The sequence below is a fragment of the Chinchilla lanigera genome, unplaced genomic scaffold, assembly GCF_000276665.1.
Source record: "Chinchilla lanigera isolate Chin_1 unplaced genomic scaffold, ChiLan1.0 scaffold00005, whole genome shotgun sequence".
In the NCBI taxonomy this organism is placed as follows: domain Eukaryota; kingdom Metazoa; phylum Chordata; class Mammalia; order Rodentia; family Chinchillidae; genus Chinchilla; species Chinchilla lanigera.
This window is the reverse complement of record NW_004955406.1, coordinates 10786614-10796012: the sequence shown is the minus strand read 5'-3', so window position 1 is coordinate 10796012 and position 9399 is coordinate 10786614. Positions and strand designations below refer to the sequence as shown.

Below are 9399 nucleotides of genomic sequence, written 5' to 3'. Positions count from 1 at the left end.
AATGGATCAAAGATCTAAATATTAAAACAGAAACACTAAATCTACTGGAAGAGAAAACAAGTAGAAATCTTGATGGCACGAGTTAGGCAGAGAGTTCATGAACAAAACCAAACTGCATGGGAAATACTTCAAAGAATCAACAATTGGGATCTCACCTAATGAAAATGTTTTTGAACATCAAAAGAAATCACCAAGAGTGAAAAGAAAACCCACAAATTGGGAAAAAATTTTAGCAAACTGTCCCTCACAGGACTTCTATCTAGAACATATAAAGAATTGAAATAATCAGATCCCCCCCAAATTCAAAGGCCCAATCCAAAAATGGGCATCTGAGATGAATACACACTTCTCAGATGAAGAAATGCAAATTGTAAATAAACACATGAGAAAATGTTCAACATCACTGGTCATTTGAGAGATGCAAATTAAAACAACACTGAGATTCCATCTCATACCAGTAAGAATGGCTCCCATCAAGAAATCAACCAACAACAAATGCTGGAGGGGCTGTGGGGAAAAAGGAACCCCTCTCCACTGTTCATGGCAATGTAGACTGCTGCAACCACTTTGGAAATCAATGTGGAGATTCCTCAAAAAACTAGGATCAGAGGTCCCATTCAACTCAGCTATCCCCCTTCTGGGTATTTTCCCAGAAGAATTAAAACCATCACACCACAGCAATTTATGTGCACCCATGTGTATAGTAGCACAATTTGTCATAGCAAAATCGTGGAAACAACCCAAATGTCCATTCACTGAGGAATGGATAAAAAAAGATATGGTATTTTTATACAATGGAGTACTGCTCAGCTATAAAGAAGGATAAACTTGAGACATTTACAGGTAAATGGATGCAACTTGAGTCCATACTCATAAGTGAAATAAACCAATCTCACATGTGTAAACACTATATTGTATCCCTACTGTAAGAAGCTGAAAGAGTAAATGAGACCCAAAATGTACAATAAATATTGTGAAATGAGAAGAAAATGCTCAAAAAGAAAGAGAAATGAATCAGGGAAAGGAGAAAAAAAAAGGGAAAAGGAAAAATAGAAAAAAATATATATACATACACACACACAAGATAGTTGTATTATTGATTCCTATTAGCTCAGTGAAAGGAAAGGTTTGTGCCTATATTGTTTGATCAATTTTCCATGCCTATATCTTGTAATATGAGCAACTACTTTGAAGATAACAATACACAATGTACTAATCATTGCTACTCTCCTACAATCTTGTTTTGAAATTTTGTAACATTGTTTTTACTTTTCTTTTCTTTAAAATTAAAAAAGGCTGAATCTGAGGTTCCCAGCGGAATGGGAATTTGAGAAAAAGTGGGCTTATTGGAGGAAGCTCCCAGTTATTTGTACAAGGAGGAGGCAGAGGTAGAATACAAGAGACTCCCGATATAATTCAGACCAACCCTCTCATTTTGGTTGAAGAAACTGAGGTGCCCAGAGTTTTGGCAATTTTCCCAAGGTTCCTAGCTCACCAGTGCCATGTACTCCGTGCTCTGTTTAATAAATGACCTGCTCTGGCACGTGAGCAGATACTGTCACAGCACTGCTTTGTGTCACAGATGCCTCTTTCTTAATCAGCTCTTCCTTTTTTACTGCACTGTGGCCCACGGTTCATCCATATGGTAACTCCTTCACCTTTTCCCAAAGGCCTTAAAATCAGTCATGAAGAAAATGGAAGGATCCATTATATCAACCTGAGTGTTATGGGCTTTTTTTTTTTTTTTTTGGCCATTTATCTTCAATTATTACCAGGCTGCTGGTGAAATGTACCTGAGAATAACCTTCAAACAAATGCTGTGGCCTGTGCACTGATGGTTCTGATTCAGAACACATCTGGGGTGTTGTGTCATCCATCTATTAAAATGTTTCCAAAGGATGAAGACTCATTGATAGATAATGTCTTGTTTACAAGCATGGCCTTGGGTATCAGACACTGCAGTCGCAAAGCATTTCAAATGCCTTCTGCTCCAATCATTGCTGTATGTTCACTGCATACAAACACTGCATACAGATTCTGAATGCAAATTGTCTTTCAAGTTAGCTGATGCAGGCTGTCAGAACTCAAGGAAAAATGAACCAAACACTACAGGAGGTGAAAGTTAGCCATTGGGTTGGAAACAGAAAATGGCACCGAAATCTGTACAAGAACTAGTCCATGGCCTACCTCCCTCCTCAGTCACATCCAACATGTCTGTAGTATTTTTAGGTATTCCTTTGTGTACTAGTCTTTTAGTTGTTGCCATAGCGATCATGATATGCATTCTATTTTTGAATTTTTTTTATCTGATACAGAAATATATATAAATTGTACATATTAGTGGGGTACCATATAATCTTTTGATATATGTATATACTGCATGATGTTTAAATGAGGTTAAACATATTTATCACCTCCAATATTTGTCATTTCCCTGTAGCAAAAATCATCAAAGTTCTTCTCGCTTTTTGAAATGTGCAGTATACTAGTGTCTCCTGTAGTCACCCTACTGTACAACAGCATACCAGAACATCTTGCTTTTATCTCAGTACTTACTGACCCACATCACCCTATCCCATCCCATTCTCCACACCCTACACTCCCCAGTCTGTGCTAACCATCATTCTACTCTCAAATTCTATGAAATCAACTTTGTTGGATTCCCACACATAGATGACAGTATGTGGTATTTGTCTTTCCGTGCCTGGCTACCTAACACGATGATCTCTAGCTCCATCCATGCCAGCACAAAGACAGGATTTAATTTCTGTTATAGTTTGGGGCTTGTAAGGGGAACAATTCAATACAGGACACATACTTTATAGGATTATTTTATAACAGTCACCCAAAGAGTCAAATACAAAGAGAGGAGAGAAGAACTGTCCACACATCAAAGACCCAAAGAATCCAGCTAAGGGCCTACATCCCATGGCAATATCCTGCATGAGTCCAGCTGAAGACCTAGGGCCCATAACAATGCACCCAACAAGTCCAACTAAAGGTCAGGAGCCCACAACAATGTCTCATGCAGATCTGTTTCACAGATCTGCACTGGGAAGGCCCAAAGGTCAGTGGTGGAAGCTAGAAAGTCTGTGCCAAAGGGATGAAGGTTCTGTGCCAGCAGGCTGAGGGATCTGCACTGGAGACAGGAAGCAGCACTCACAGTACGAACCAGAGTTCCCCCGAAAGGTACTGCAGCCATATTCAGTGACAAGGTCCCAAGCTCTTCCAAGGGTGAGAACTGAGTTTTTATCAGGAAAGCCAGTGGCAAGCTTCTCCAGGAGACTGAGCAGTGCACCATCTTCCTCTCTGGAGCCAGGAAGCAATGCTCAAAGTAAGGACCAGAGCTCCCCCAAAGTGAACCATAGCCATTCTTGGTGACAACAAGGTCCCGAGCTCCTTCGATGATGAGAACAGCCACATTCATACCAGGAAAGCCAGCATGACAAGCTCCTCCAGGAGAACCAACAGCTCCCTAACAACACCTCTTCTTCTTCTCCAGTTCTTCTTTTTATATTGTTGGCAATAAGCCTCAGCTGGGTCTTCCATACCCAGCTCCACACTGATTCAGTTCAGCCAGGTATTACAAGGTGACCACCAGTTGTCAACCCACCGCAATTTCTTTTTATGGCTAAATAGTATTCCACTGTGGATGTGTACATTCTCTTTATCCATCTCTCAGATGAGGAAAATTTAAGTAGTTTCTGCTTCTTGACCCTTGTGAATGGTAACACAATGAACATGGGAGTGCACATGTTCCTTCCACATACTGATTCATCTCCTTGCATATGTGCCTCAGAGTGGGATTGCTGGGTCATCTAGTAGTTCTAGTCTTAATTTTCTCAACAATTTTCATACTATTTCCCATAAAAAATGGGCTAATAATATGTACTCTAAGCTTATCACAGTTTTACCTTGAGTTAATATTATATCTATTGATATGTAACATAATGTACTTATAACAGTTTATCCCATGTGTGGACTGTCCTGTTCTTATTACTAAAAGTTTACTTTTCCCTGGGCTATAATCTCCACAACACATTGTCTTGAATTTAAATATGAACATTCCATCAATTTTAAATGATTAAAAAAGGAAAGTAGCCTTCATACTTATGTGCATACTGACAGCATCCTTAATTGTATTTATTTGCAGTACCTAAATTTCCACTTGGCATCATCGCTAATAGGTTGAAGAACTCTACTTTAGCATTTTCAGTACCATAGACCTCCAGAGGCAAATTCTCTCAGTTTTTATTTACTTGAAACTGCTTTTATTGTGTCTTTGTGTAAAAACCACAGCATTATCACCTTTAATATCAAATTCTAGATTGTCTGGGTTTCTAGGACTAAAAAAAGTCATCATTCCATTATTGTTGGTCTCCATTGTCCAGTGATGTATCAGCTATTTCAAACACTTCTTGTCATTTTTTTCCCAAAAATAATTCTTGTCATTTTAATTTACTGAATGCTTCTTTATCTAACTGACATTAAGATTTCCTTTTGTGGAGCTGGGCATGGTGGCACATGCCTATAACCCCAGCAATCGGGGAGAGGCAGGAGGATGGCTATGAGTTTGACGCCAGCCTGGGCTACATAGTGAGTTCAAAGCCACACTGAACTACACAGTGAGTAGTTCAAAAAAGAAAACCAAAAACAGAAAAAAAGATTTTGTGGATGTTCTTAAGAATTTTTAAGTATTTGTTGACTGACATTCCTATACTGGTAAATTAGTTTTTGATTAAATTAAATCATTTTCAAAGTTTCTTCAACTAGTTTTTCTTCATTTTTCTCTTCTCTTGTCAAGTGCTACATTAAAACTACGTCAGACCACTTGATTTTCACAGCACTGAGAATCTGTTCATTTTTCAAATCTATTTTTGTGTTTGTGCCTCACTTTAGATGACTTCTACTGTCTCCTCACCAAACACACTGTTCATTCTTTTTAGTGTTCTTTTTAGCATATGACTAATTTCATCCAGTGATTTTTTTTTCTATTTTAACTACTATATATTTCAGTGCTTAGATTTCTACTTGTTTAGGGTTTTTTCTTTTTAAATATTATTTTTCCTGAAAATGTTCAATTCTTTACCTATTATACTTATCTTTTCTCACAGATTTTTCATATATTTATTATAATCAACTTAAAATAATTATCGGCTAATTCCAATATACACATTATCTGTTGGTCTGTGTGTGTTATATTATCTTTTCTTAGTGATGACTAGTAAGCTTTGACCTTTTCTGATCAAAATAATTTCAGATAATATAGTGACATGGTTTATTGTACAATTTATTGTATGATTTATTGTACAATTTTAGAATTTGTTACCTTCCTTTGAAGAGTACTGAGTTTTGTACTAGCCAACAACTAAATTACTGATGAATCACATTCAATATGTTGAGAGTTGATATTATGTTTTATAGACTATGCCTATTTTGGTTATGCTTTTAGTTTAGAGAAAATCATTCAATTCTCATACACTCATCTCTCTTATTATTGCTTTCACACGAGACGGTAAATACTCAACAGCTGAGCCTTTTACACCCCTGAGGGAGGGAGATAATGTACTTCTACGTGGAAATCTCTAAAAGAGGAAAACACCATGAGAAGTGATGTTGTTAAAATCTCTCAAATATTGGCTCATTTATCAGCAAGAATACATTCTTGTGTGATTTATAAATTTAGAAATTCAGTGAAATATAAAAAAATTAAATTCAGAGATAACTAAAGTTGACTTCTATCCAGAACTACTTGGCAAAAAAAAAAAAAAAAAAAAGAACCTTCGGTGTCCACACATATGATAGACACAGGGATCTGGAAAACATTACATTGAGAATCAAGCTCATTTAAGTTGGTAACGGCCCACCTCACTGGAAGAGTACAAGCTTCACTAACCTTCCAAAGGAGAAGAAAGAATAACAGGGAGGATAGCACTGTCATCTTAACCGGATAGATTTAAAAGATACCTGATTAAATAATGATTACTGTAATGAAGTCTTCAAATTGTGCTCATGAAATCACTTTAAATTCAGTTCACCCTTAGAAAAATATCCCTACCAACTAAAACAGCATCCCACCAACACCTGTAGGAGGAGGGAGGCGTTTTGGAGAAGGCTCACTCTGCGAAGACAGGAATACAGTATGCAGTAGCCTCCTGTTCCCTCTGCACAACTTGTCTACTCTCTACTAGTGCCATGGTATATGCTCCCCCACCCCTTGCTATGGTCACAGAATCCAAGTCTGAATGACTGTCCTCCTAGTCAGTGTCACAGGAATGAGCTGGTGGCCTGAATAAATGGAAAGAGACAAAATCCTGGACATCTGAAACAAAAAGTGTGTAAGATGAAGTTCTCTTTTCAGAGAGGCAGATGTTAGGAGATATAGTTGAAACTGGTGTGGCCATCTTGCCACTTCTGAGAATGAAAATCAGGGCTGAGAAATATAGAAGGAAAGACTCACGACAACTTCATTGAAACCCAAATCCAGCAAGTCTGGTATTCCTGAACTTTCAGTTAGTTGAACCATTCAGTTAGTGTTAACTTCCCCTTAAACATCTCCAGTTGAACTGGTATTACAGAATGAATGTCTGCAATGACTCCCTCCCAAAATTCCTGTGTTAAAATCCTAACCCTTAGGGTAGCTCTGTGTGAAATAGGGCTTTCTCAGGGTTGGTGTCTTAAGGAGAAGAGATGCCAGAGAGCTTGCTTATCACCTTGGACATGCACCAAGGAAAGGCCACATAAAAACAGAGAGAGCAGGCTGCCTTCTGAGAGCCAGGAAGGGAGCCTTCACCACAAGCTGCATTTTCTGACATGTTTATCATGGACTTCTGTCCTCCAAAGCTGTGAGAAAGTGAAGGCCCATGGCTTAAGCTGTGATATTTATTTGTGGCAGCCAAAGCAGGCTAATACAGATCGGGTCACTTAAAAATGTAAGTCTTGAGTAATATAGGAAGTAAGAGTCCAAATGTAGGTTTGCATTGTGGCCTTGTCATACCAGTTCACTCTGTGTGCACACTTCACCTCAGTTAAAACCCAAAAGATTTCAAAAGACTCCACTGAAAACTGAAAATTCACTGTGCCAACAAAATCTTCTCAAATACACAATTTAAACTTTCATTTTCCCTTTTCCAATGGTTCACAGGCAAAAATCAATGTTTCAATTAAACCTAAAGGGCTGTCCAATTATCTTATTGGCACCAATTATTCATTTCACTATACATATGTTAGGCTTAAACTAATTACATTTCTCTCAAGCCAGAGCCATTTCAGATCTGGCCATTCAAGATTATTTCAAACTTGGCACAAGAAGCTAGCACTGAAAATGGCAAGGAGGAATTTGTTCCTGCAGGATAAGCTTTCAGACAGTTTTCAATTTTGCAAATTCCAAATCTCAAAAGAGCAAAGCTAACCATTCAGCTGGTATATTCCTTTACAGGATTTTAGGCATTAATGAAAAGAAGGATTTATATGAAAAGCATATAGCTAGTGAAGTTATATACACATGATATACCCATCTGTGTCTACCTATATTGTATATATACCATGTGTATCTATCTGTGTGCATATACTTTCACAATATTCTTCCTCACTCTTACATTCAAAGAGACTTTAAGGAGAAAGGACACACATGTGTACCTTACAAACATCTTTTTTTCACTCTCTCTCCCTGCCCCTTGTCCAGATGGGAACCTTTTTTGCTTAAGAAAAATAGAATTTAATATATTCAATTTACTCCACGAAATTCACCAAAATATCCCTCATATCATACTAAGATCCATAAAGTACACACCAAACTGAACTCCAATAAATGCTATACTACTTCTAACCCACTGGGAAGAGGAATGCACTTTCCTAACATACCTCAAGACCATACCTAGCACACACCAGATATCCACTAGAAAAGATCATTTTTGTAGACTCATCTGAACACTGAGACTCAAGACTACCATAGGCCACACGTGGTATATTAGTAGTCAGCTTTCCTTTGCTGTAAAAGTACCTGAAACAAATCCACTTAAAAGGTGGAAGAGTTTATTTTGGCTCATGACATCACTGGTTTCAGGCGAGGGTCACATGGCCTTTTGCTTCGGGCCTGTGGCAGGACAGTATATCATGGCCAGAGCACAGAACAGAGGCCTGTTTACCTCATCCCATTCCAGAAGCAAGGAAAGAGAGAGGAAGGGGACAGGGCTCCAGCATCCTCTCCAAGGCCACCCCCGACCCCTGGGGCCTAACTTCCTTCTATTGGCCCCACTCTTGAAAGTTCTACCACCTCCAAATACTGCCATGGGCCCGGGACCAAGCCTTCAATGTGTAGGCCTTTAGGGACTAGGCACAATCCAAACTGTAAGACTTGCCGCCAGCCTCACTTGGTGGTGGGGCCAATAGAAGGAAGTTAGGCCACAGGGGTGGGGGTGGCCTTGAACAGGGTGCTGGAACCCTGTCCTCTTCCTCTCCCTTTCCTTGCTTCTGGGATGGGATGAGGTAAACAGGCCTCTACTATGTGCTCCTGCCATGATATACTGTGCTGCCACAGGCCGAAAGCAAAAGGCCAAGTGATAATGGTTCTCAAACTTAAGCCTGTACCAAATTTACCTGAAGGGATTAAGATGCTGATTGTTGCTCTGGGTCCTTCCCCTCTACATGGGTGTCTGACTCTGTAAGCTTATGGTAGGACCTGAGAATCAGAATTTTTAACCAGTTTCCTGGGGATAATGATGATGCTGGAATGACAAACTATACTCTGAGAACCTCTAGTAAAGGAGCCTAGGGCAACAGATGCAGCTTGTCAGGAGAAAGCACCAAGGCCTGCTCTTCCTGGGGAATCAGAACAGCAGTCTGCCCAGATGTCTGGAGCTACAGGACTCAGACCCAGCACGTACAAGGACAGTCTGATTAGAAGCCCACCTACCTTTTATCTTTAGTAGTAACTTTTCCTACTGTGTCACATTCACCTTAAGAGTAATTCTTAACCCCTGGTCACAGTCACCTAAAAGCCCTTTTGAGAAATACCACTGTCTAAGCCATACTGCAGAACAATTAAATATGAATGGCTGGGCCTGATTCCAGGCACATGGTGTTTTCAAAGCTCATCGGGTGCTTGTTTCATTTTTATGGTGCTGGGAATGGAACCAGGGCCTCATTTAAACTAGGTAAGCACACTACCACTAAACTACTACCCCAGCTTTCCCCAGGTCCTTCTGATGTACAGGCAGGGTTAAGAACTTTGGAAAGTAGAGTCAATCCCTGAAAGAAAATTCTTCTTTTCTCCTTTTACATCCCCTGTTTTTAAGTAGAAAAGGAAATACTGGGAAAGAGACCCTACATTCTAATTAAGTAACTTGGTTACAGCTTCTCATGTACCCAACTGTGTTATCAAAAAGGCTGGCCAGATGT

At 39.2% G+C, this 9399-nt stretch overlaps 1 protein-coding gene across 7 annotated transcripts in view; it reads right to left on the bottom strand.

Moving 5' to 3' along the window:
- The window catches only part of Rgs7 (regulator of G-protein signaling 7), a gene marked incomplete at its 5' end in the record, with an annotated part of 458438 nt that overhangs the window by 331552 nt on the left and 117487 nt on the right, over positions 1-9399 (bottom strand).